This window comes from Elephantulus edwardii, unplaced genomic scaffold, assembly GCF_000299155.1.
Source record: "Elephantulus edwardii isolate Elephantulus edwardi_28Jun2011 unplaced genomic scaffold, EleEdw1.0 scaffold01539, whole genome shotgun sequence".
Classification (NCBI taxonomy): Eukaryota; Metazoa; Chordata; class Mammalia; order Macroscelidea; family Macroscelididae; genus Elephantulus; species Elephantulus edwardii.
The window spans coordinates 231-9,975 of NW_006401289.1; the positions used below are offsets into that span (position 1 = coordinate 231).

Consider the following 9,745-nt stretch of genomic DNA (forward strand, 5'->3'; position numbering starts at 1 on the left):
TCTCCAAAGATTCTTTCAGAGATGTAATCAATCTGGTTCTTGTGTAAACGATCAGGTGAAGTCCTTGTGTATAGTCACCATTTGTGTTTCTTAAGAAAGGTATTTACAATGAATAAATCATTGATTATACAAAATTGTATCATTCTGTCAACCAAGCCCGTGTTTTCTCACTACAGATCCTTCTTCCTTGTTCCCAACTTTTGCATTCCAGCCACTTATTATTATTAATCCATCTTGGTTATTTGTTTGATCAATTCCCAACTGCAAAGATTGATAGACATCTTCTATTTTCTCCTCTTTTGCTGTGGGTTTTGGTGCATATGTTTGAATGATTGTGGTATTAATAAGTGTTCCTTGTTTGCATATGAATGTTATCCTGTCACAACATTGTGTTTTACGATGTTTCTAGAAATGTTCTTTTTAACTACGACTGCAACCCCATTTTTCCTCAACTTTTCATTTCCAGCGTACAGCATAGTAGATTGTCTGATTCAAAATATCCCATGCCAGTCCCTCTCATTGCACCAATGCCTGGTATGTCAATATTTATGCATTCCGTTTCTTCCTTAACAATGTTCCTACATTCTCATTTTCCTACATTCATACTTTTCACATTCCACATTCCAATCACTAGTGTTTCTTTGCAACTGTCCCTCCTCCTCCGTGATTGCCAATACGAGGGCTCAGCCTCTGGTACTAAGTCTGCTAGTCTAGGGTTTCCAACAGTTGGTTTTCAGCAATAACACAGCAGGCCTCTCCTGCAGGACACCTTTAGGTGGGCTCAAACTTCCAGCCTTTCTTTGAGCATCCAACCACATTAACTCTTTACAACCAAGATCAACATAAAATAAAACACGTTGCTATTGAATTGATTTAGACTCTTAGTAACCCTAAAAGGTGGAGTCCAGTACTGTATGTTTTATAGACAGATCTTTCTCCTAAAAAGTTCAAACCTCTGATTTGTAGGTTAGGCTCTGAGTCCTTAATCACTGAGCCACCAAGACTCTTCCAAGATCAAACTGTTGTTAGATGTCATCAAGTACACTATAACCTATAGTTGTTGTTGATTGCCTTCGAGTCAAGCACGACTCATAGCGACCCTATGAACAAAAGGCTTGAAGACCCTCAACAACTATCTACATTTATCAAAGTTCATAGGAAATGACCTATAGAGACCCCATGAATAACAAATAGGAACCTTGCTATCCTCCTCATCTCTGATATACTTGAACACATTGATGCAGTCACTATGTCAATTCATCTTGATGAGGACCTTGTTCTACTTCACTGACCCTCACATGTCCCAAACATAGTGTCTTCCTCCGAGGATTGTCCTCTCCTAACCACATGTCCAAATTATCTGAGACTAAGTTTCACCATCTTTGTCTCCAAGGAGCACCCTATTGTACTTTCTCCAAGACTTATTTGTTTTCTCTATTGGCTTTCCATGGGATATTCAGTATTATTCTCCAACACCAGAACTCAAAGGCCTCACTGCTGCTTCTGTCATCATCCTTATTCATTAAAATCAAAAGGGTCTGACCAAACGGTTGTCTTGCCTTTTCCCAAGTTGATTTCTCTAGACTGGACAAGGACTTGTTACCATTGTTGTTGCTGCTAAGTGTCATCAAGTGGATATACAACTCATAATGACTCTACGGACCTCAGCGGACCTGTTGATCAAACCCTTGTCCCATCCTTCACTGCCCTCAAAATCTCTGCAGTGCTCAGGCCCCGTACTGCAGGCAGATGCTGTCAGACGTTGATGTTAAGTACCATCAGATCAGCTTCAACTCATAACAACCCTATGAACAATGGAAAGAAATGCTGGCCAGTCCTTCATTGTCCATGCCTTGTTGTAGCCATTGGATCAACCCATTTCACTGAGGTCCTTCCTCTTTTGTTGTTGTTGTCTAGTTGCTAACCTTGGAGAGGAATAAAGAAAATAATGGAACCCAAAGAACTGTAGAAAGAGCACAAGGATTAAAAGGTACTGCAAGCACACTGGGGTTAGCAGGGTGATCTCTGGAGCTATAGAAGGAATGATGTGGTGATTAAGAGAAAACATGAAATACAGATCATCATTAGAGCTGTCCGCAGTCAGATATGGGGACCTTCTTGCGGGTCTTGCCATTCCTGGGCCTGAAGCGCTCCATGGCTTCCACAATGTTCGTGTCTTCTTTCACCTTGCAGAAGATTACATGCTTGCCATCCAACCACTCAGTCTTTAGCAAGAGAAATGAAAAATAGGGAACTGATTGCATTGGGTCCAGCATTTGCCATGGTCAGGATGCCAGGACCTGTGTGCTTCAAGATGAAGTTATCATCAAACTTCTCCCCGTAGATGGACTTGCCACCACTACCATTATGGTGTGTGAAGTGTCTACCCTGGCACATAAACCCAGGAATGATAATGTGAAAGCAAAGGAACCCTTGTGACCAAATCCTTTGTCCCCAGTACTCAGAGCATGGAAGTGTTCTGCTGTCTTTGGAACTTTATCTGCAAAGCTCGAAGGAAGCACAGCCTAAAGGTCCACCATCAGTGGTGATATTGAAATATACAATGGGATTGGCCATGGCTGGGGTGAGCAGAGCGAACAACTGCACAGCTGAGGCCTCGGTGTCTGCAAAACCGAGGCCCTGCCTCTTTTTTACTGACTCCACCAAATAAAGAGTTTAGCTTAACTAATAAGAAAAAAATGTCTTCATTGAACTTTTTTAAAGACCTGGGATAATGGGGGGAAGGTGTGTCAGAGTCAGTCAGCCTATCTCCGGATAGGGCAGGCTAAAGAGCTAGTGTACATAGGATCACTACATCACAGGTGTCTCGATGGCACATAACAAGAACAATGACAATATGAGATCAAGACAACAGTAACTTAAAAGTTTAGATGGACACTTCAGGGAAGTGAGTTTTCTTAATTGGAGAGAAACAACGTGGGAAAAGGAGGGTGGGAATATTTCCATGAGAATGTAAACAAAGTCACTAAATCGTATGAGTACAAATTATTGAATTAGAGTATGTTCTGCTGTGTTATTTTCAACAAGAGCAGAAACATTAATTATTTCTCCCATGTTTTGCCCAATGTGACATTTTTGGAAGGTGGGGGCACAACATAAAATACATAGCTACATTAGCATCTGTCTGGTGGACAGGTTAGCTGAGGAGATGGGCTACATAGTAGGTGAGAACAAGAACAAAGGGTGAGGTTAGGACTTCAGCTTATGAGTTTCAAAGAGTCCAGTCACGGCAGCAAACAATTCTAGTCAAAGCACGGGCAGCGTGAAAGGGTGACCCACTAACTGCTTCATGAACACTGCGAGGCATTGTTACACTGTGGTAATGATTGCCTTGTAATTATTCCTAATTTGTTTAAATGCTGTTTTAGTCTCTTAATCACTCTAAGAGGGCTGCCAAAAATTCCAGTTTTCAAAAGTGTTCCATGAATCCACAAATTCTGAGAACCACTGCCCTGGGTCTTCTCTCACGCCTGTGTTTTGCTTCATATTGTAAAGGGTTGGTTTTCAGGGGGTTTCCCCCCCCCCCTTAGACAAGAGCATTTTAATACTAGATCTATGGGCAGGATACCTCTGTGATGACCTAGAATTGTTTAAACCAAGAAGATGCTCAAATGTACCTATTGTTGTGAGCTTGGTACCGGACTGGGCACAGTTTCTTATACAGAGTCTCTATGAGTCAGACCTGATTCAATGACAACTGACATCAACCACTAGAAAAATGTTAAATTTCATATGCACTTCACATATTTCTATTGGACAATGCTGTTCTGGAAGATCAAAGATGGCTTCCTAGAGAAAATGTTTTGAGATTTGTAAGATGAAAGCAAATTAGGCAGCAAAAGAAAAAGAACAGCACGTAGAAAAACAGAGTGAAAACGGCAAGATAAACAAGACCGCAAAAATGCAAGGTCGCCTAGATCAGATTGAGAAGCGTAAGTAAATAAATGCCATTGAATTTCCAGCAGGGCAATGAATGATAAAATAGACTTTCAGTGAAGATTTCTGTAACCGATGGGAAGGAGCAAGAGTGGAGTAAAGAACAAGTTAAAAGTTACTGAAAAATTATAAAGCTGGCTGCCATGTTCCTCATCCTCCCATATCCGCCTTGATGCAAGTCCTACCCACAGCATGTGCCCTATTGAGGTCATCAAAGTGAGGTCAGAATGTACTTGAAATTTTTTAAGGATACATTTCCTAGATAGTTCCCTTTCCAAACTGACCTTCTGTTATTTTTTTGGTGCCATCCAGTGGGAACCAACTCATAGTTGACCCTCCAGTGGGTTCTCAGAGCCTACAAGTCATACAAGAGAAGATTTCCCATCACTCTTGGAGCAGCTGGTAGATTTGAGCACCTGCCTTTGTGTTGACAGTGCAACTCCTTACCCACGAGGCCACCAGAGCTCCCTGTAATTAGAGATAAGTCAGTTCTTGGAAGTAGATGTACTGGATGCAATTTAAAAAAATCATTCAGATCCATTTCCATTTCTTTTGCCCTGTGTGCATCAAAATTAAAATATTTTCAAACAGTTTGCTTTTCTTTTAACTCTGTTCATTGAGTCAATTCCTATTCATGTCAGCTCTACAGGTTACAGAGTATGATTTTTCCATAAAGGCTTTTTGGTTATAAACATTCAAGAAACCATCAAACCATCAACTTTTAAACTAGTGCTTTTACACGCACTGCCAACAAGGCAATTCCAACTCAGAGCAACTCTCCACCAGGTTTCTAAAGGCATAAATCACGGCAGGAAGACACTGCCATCTTTCTTGGAGAAGCTGTTGGATTCAAACTACTGATCTTCCGGTTAGCAGTACAACACGTTACAAACTATCATGAAGGCTCAAATCCATCCTTTGCCTTCTAGTGTTTCAGTTTCTCATGGCTGTCTCATTTAAAGGACTTTTGCTAAAATTGGAAGAAGGCTAAGCATCGTGTGGACCTTCTCAATTTTGTCCACCAGTTCCAGTTGGAGGCCAATCAAGTACCAAGCAAGGAGTCCTGTATCAGATAAGATAAACTAGGAAATAGGTGATGAGAATAGAATTGGACCAATATGACAGTATCTGTGTATAGATTGACCATTGTCCATGACATATTTTATGGTGATTTTGACTACCACTATTCAATTATACTTCTTCTAGGTTGCTTTTGTTATTCTTACTGATTTTGTCTCTTGTTCCCACTGACCAGGTTTGTTTTTCACTCTTAGTTTTTGTTAATTTCAAGTTTTTGGATTACCTTAAACATTGTGTAGATGGAAATGTAGAGGTTGCATTCAGTATATTCTTTGTCTACTAATATCCTCTGTGATGGAAAAGAAAAATTATCAGGGATGGATCTGACCTTGGAAAAAACATAGCCTGGGAAAAGTATGCAAGTTGAATATTCAAAAGTGCAGATAATACAAAGATCATCTTCTCTGTCATTGAGTTGACTGTTGTCTTGAGACGCATATGCAAGCAAATATGTATAGTACGCATAAACAAGCACAAATTCTGCTGTATTCTGCCATATCAATCCGGCAGATATATTTTAAATTAAGTGATAATTTAAAAATAATTAATTAATGGCTAGAATTTAAAAATTAAAACTTCAGTGCCATGCTTCTATTAAAAAACAGAGTTGCACACTACACCTGCATTCCCATGTGGAAAGAGCTTTACCTATTTAAGTAACCTGTGTTAGGCCCCTGAAGATCAAGGGCATTTCCTATGCCTTAAGAGCAGTAACCTGTGAAAAGAACCATAGGAGGCGTGCTCTGGTGGCCAAGTGGCAAGAAGCTGCACTGCAGTCCCAGAAGTGCATGGTTCAAGTCCACCAGATGCGTTCCTGGAGAGACAATCTCCTCCTGTACTACTAGTCAGATCCAATTTGATGCTATACACACACACAAAAAAAAAATAAAATTAAAAATTCAACATAGGAATAAAGACAAACTCTGCTTTTTCCCGTTCTATTCATCTTGTTGATGATTTTAGGGCAAAAGTATATTCGTGTCTTATTACTCTAACCTAATTTATTTGTCAATAATTTATTATCTAATTATTATCTAATTTATTTGTCAATAAATTGAAATAATAGATAAAAGAGCAAAAAGAATGAGTAGAGTTCTGTGGCTTCTTAGAAGAGGGAGATTATCTTCAATTGGGGAAGTTATCTATCCTGGATGGACTTGTAAAATGATGCTAGAATCTTACCCCATGCCTTATTGCATTTAACATAACATAAGGTAAACTATAGCAGTCAATATATTTTCTATTAGTATATTCCTTGTTGTTATTGTTATGTGCTATCGAGTCACTTGCAACTCATAGTGACCCTATGTACAAGAGCCCAAAACGCCGCTCTATCCTGTGCCAACCTCGCTGTCTCAAACACACTCATTCCCATCACTCCACTCACAGAATCGATCCATCTCATCGAGGGTCTTCCTCTCCTGCACTGTCCCTCCACTCTCCCAAACATGTTGTCCCTCTCTAAGGACCAGTCTCTCCTTGGAACATGCCCAAAGTATGTCAGACGGGGCTTCAGAATCCTTGACTCCAAGGAGCATTCTGGCTTCACCCTCTCCAGGACAAAGCTGGCAAAAGAGCCAAACTGGAAGGTCACACAAGACTGTTGTTATTGTTGGGTGCCGTCAAGTCAACTAGCAAACCAGTGAACAGCAGATCGGAACCTTGCTCTTTCCTGCCCCATCTTCACGGGCTCTGTCATGCTCAAGCCTTCATTACAGTCATTATCTGCTCCCTCCCTAGCCCTATGTGCCCTAATTATGTAAGATGAAGTTTCACTATCTTTGCTTCAAAGAAGCACTCTGGTTGCACTCCCAGGGAAAGTGTGGAAGAGCAATGTTGAAGTGCCAAATTTATCTGTCCATTTTTTATCTAGGAAGTGTCTTTGTATGTCACTGTTCTAGAGACGTCCATGTTTGCTTGTCTATGCTTTCCTCTTTGGGGTATTGCACTTGTCTTTCAGATGCTATAATAAGGCAGAGTTTGTAAATTAAGACAGACTAGGAAGATGGCTTAGTCATCCACTTCTGAAATAACAGGCCTTTGAAAGCCCTGTGCACAATAGGGCATGTTATTAGGAAGAGTTGTGCCTTCGGAAGGGCCATCATGCTTGGCAATGTGGAGGGTCAGTGAAAGAGAGGAAGCCACTCAACGAGAGATATTGACACAGTGACTGCAGCAATGCACGCAAGTATGTCAAAGATGAGGAGAACGGCACAGGACAGGATAGAGCTTGAATCTGTTATTCATATGGTCACTAGGAGTCATTCTTAAACTCAGTGGCTACTGATAACAATGATGATACAAAAGATAAGCTATTACAGAATTCGTCTCTATTTGAAATGGGACCATCTGGGCCAGTTCTGTTGTTGTCCACCCTTCAGGTTTCTCACCCTTAAGAATCTTACTCATCTCAAGATTGCTTTATTTCACAAACTGTAAAAAAAAAAAATCAATCTGTAACCAAAGTGTATTTTAATTATCCACTAGGCTCTGAAGTAAGAGATTCTGATGATCTCAAAATTCTTTCTAAAAAAAATTCAATAAATGCAGGTAGATTTAAAAGTCAGCTCTAATGTGGAGGAGGAGGGTGGAAAGTAGTCACTCTTCATTCTCAGGTTAAAATACAGAAATTCTAACTCAAAAGGAACCACAGTTGTTTACCTGCGTTTTTAATTTGTGGCTATGTAGACAAATAAGCTTCACTTTAAAGGGTTGGGTTTGTTGTTTTTTTTCCTCAGAAACATCCCTTCATCCTAAAATAATTTGGATGAGATAAATCTGTTAGTCCTGCCAGCCCTAGGATCCTATGTTTTATGACAGTAAATTCACTCAAACAGCTGGTGTTTTTTAAATAACTAATTAGCACTACCGTAGTTGGCTACTAAAATTGATTAGAAGAAGGAAAAAAAGTCCACGCAATGAATTAATTCAACCCACACAGTAATTTCTTATATGTATTACCTCTAACTGTTTTGATGTGATTATTTTATTGTATGATTAATAATATCCATTAATTAGTGAGTGTTTTTATGTGCCAGACACTTTACCTGTGCTGTCTTTTTATTCTTAACATTAACCCTATTATGTAGAATCACAGTTCTCTTCCTTTACATATATAAGGAAACTAAGACCCAGGCAGATTAAATCACTTGTCTAAAGTCACAGAAATGAGAAATGGTGGAGTCAAGATAAGAATCCAGATTGACTTTAAGTCAAAACTTTTCCTCGGAGTCATTACATTCCACCATGTTCTGACTTGAAGATAAGACTTTTTATGGAAAATAAAATACAATTTTAATCTACTCCTCTGATTGAATGATTGATTGACCAAATAACTTCTTTAACAAGACCCTGAAGGGGTAATAGAAGCCTGTTTTTCCCATCACTGTACATTGCACATGTTATATCATTCTGTTTCCCTAACAACTTGTTACTGTTGTTTAGATGTGATCCAGTCAATTCTGATTTATAGCAACTTTATATGACACAGTGAAATTGCTCCGGGGGCCTCTCTAAACTGCAGTCTCCACAGAGGAAGCCATAAGCATTTGGCTGTTAACTGAAAGATTCGAGGTTCAAACTCACAAGTTGCTCTGCCAGAGAAAGATATGACAGATTGTTAGTGTGGGATTTGCATTTCTCTTTATAAAAACCTACGGAGCAGCTCTTCTCTGTGCTATAAGATCGCTGGGACAGTGACAAAACTGTAAAAAAAAAACCCTATTAAAAAATAAACAACAGTGGTTGGTTCAGCTCAGCAGCTGAATGTGTTAGAATCATCAACCTTTTATTTAGGAGTCCAGCACTTGGACACCAGCACTCACATACTTTTAGCATATGCTTAGCTAAAATGAGTCCAAAATGTAGAATCATTTTCATCAACACAACATTTACAAAATTTAATAAATTTAATTTATAAATTTAATAAAATGTATTAGACATAACAGTTTATTTAAAAAATTTTTCTATTGGTTTGCACACAAAATTCTTATACAATGTTTTTCTCACATTCCTTCATTCACATTGTGTTTCATCTGATCATTCTCATACATTGTATTTTATAAAATTAGGCACCATTCCACCATTACCCTGTTGTTTTTTCAGATCCCCACTGGCTCTTTCCTAATTGTTTCACCCACTCTTCGAATGTCTTTTGCCCATTTTGTAAATGGCTTATCAGTCTTTTCCTTGTGGAGGCCCTGTTGTATTCTATAAACTTTCATTATGAAATTCTTGTCTGAGCATTGCCAAATGGTTTTTTTTGCCAGTCAGTAATTTGGTGGTTTTTTCCCCACCTTATTGGGAAAAGGTTTTGACACACATAGGGACCCACTCATTAAAGCTTCCAGTTCATCAATGTTGTCCTCTCCTGTTTTATACCATAGGCGAGGCCTTATAAGTTTGGTCCCATTTTGTCTCTAATGATTTTTACAGTTTGGGCCTTTACTCCTGGTCTGTGATCCACCTTGAGTGGATTTTTGTGTGTAGTGTGAGATGTGGATCCTGCTTCAGCTTTCTGCATCTAGTAGTCCAGCTTTGCCAGCACAATCTATTAAAGAGGTTATCAATTCCACATGTGATAGGTTTTTCAAACACTACACCTTGAATGACGAGGGAGGATAGAAGGAGAATTGATGCCTTTGAGCTGTGGTGCTGGAGAAGAGTATTGAATGTACCATGGACTGCCAAGAAAACAAATAGATTCATC

At 39.3% G+C, this 9,745-nt stretch overlaps 1 pseudogene; it reads right to left on the bottom strand.

Annotated features, from left to right (window-relative positions):
* Positions 1–2,084: 2,084 nt before the first annotated feature.
* LOC102877138 lies at positions 2,085–2,577 on the bottom strand (annotated as a pseudogene).
* Positions 2,578–9,745: the final 7,168 nt, after the last annotated feature.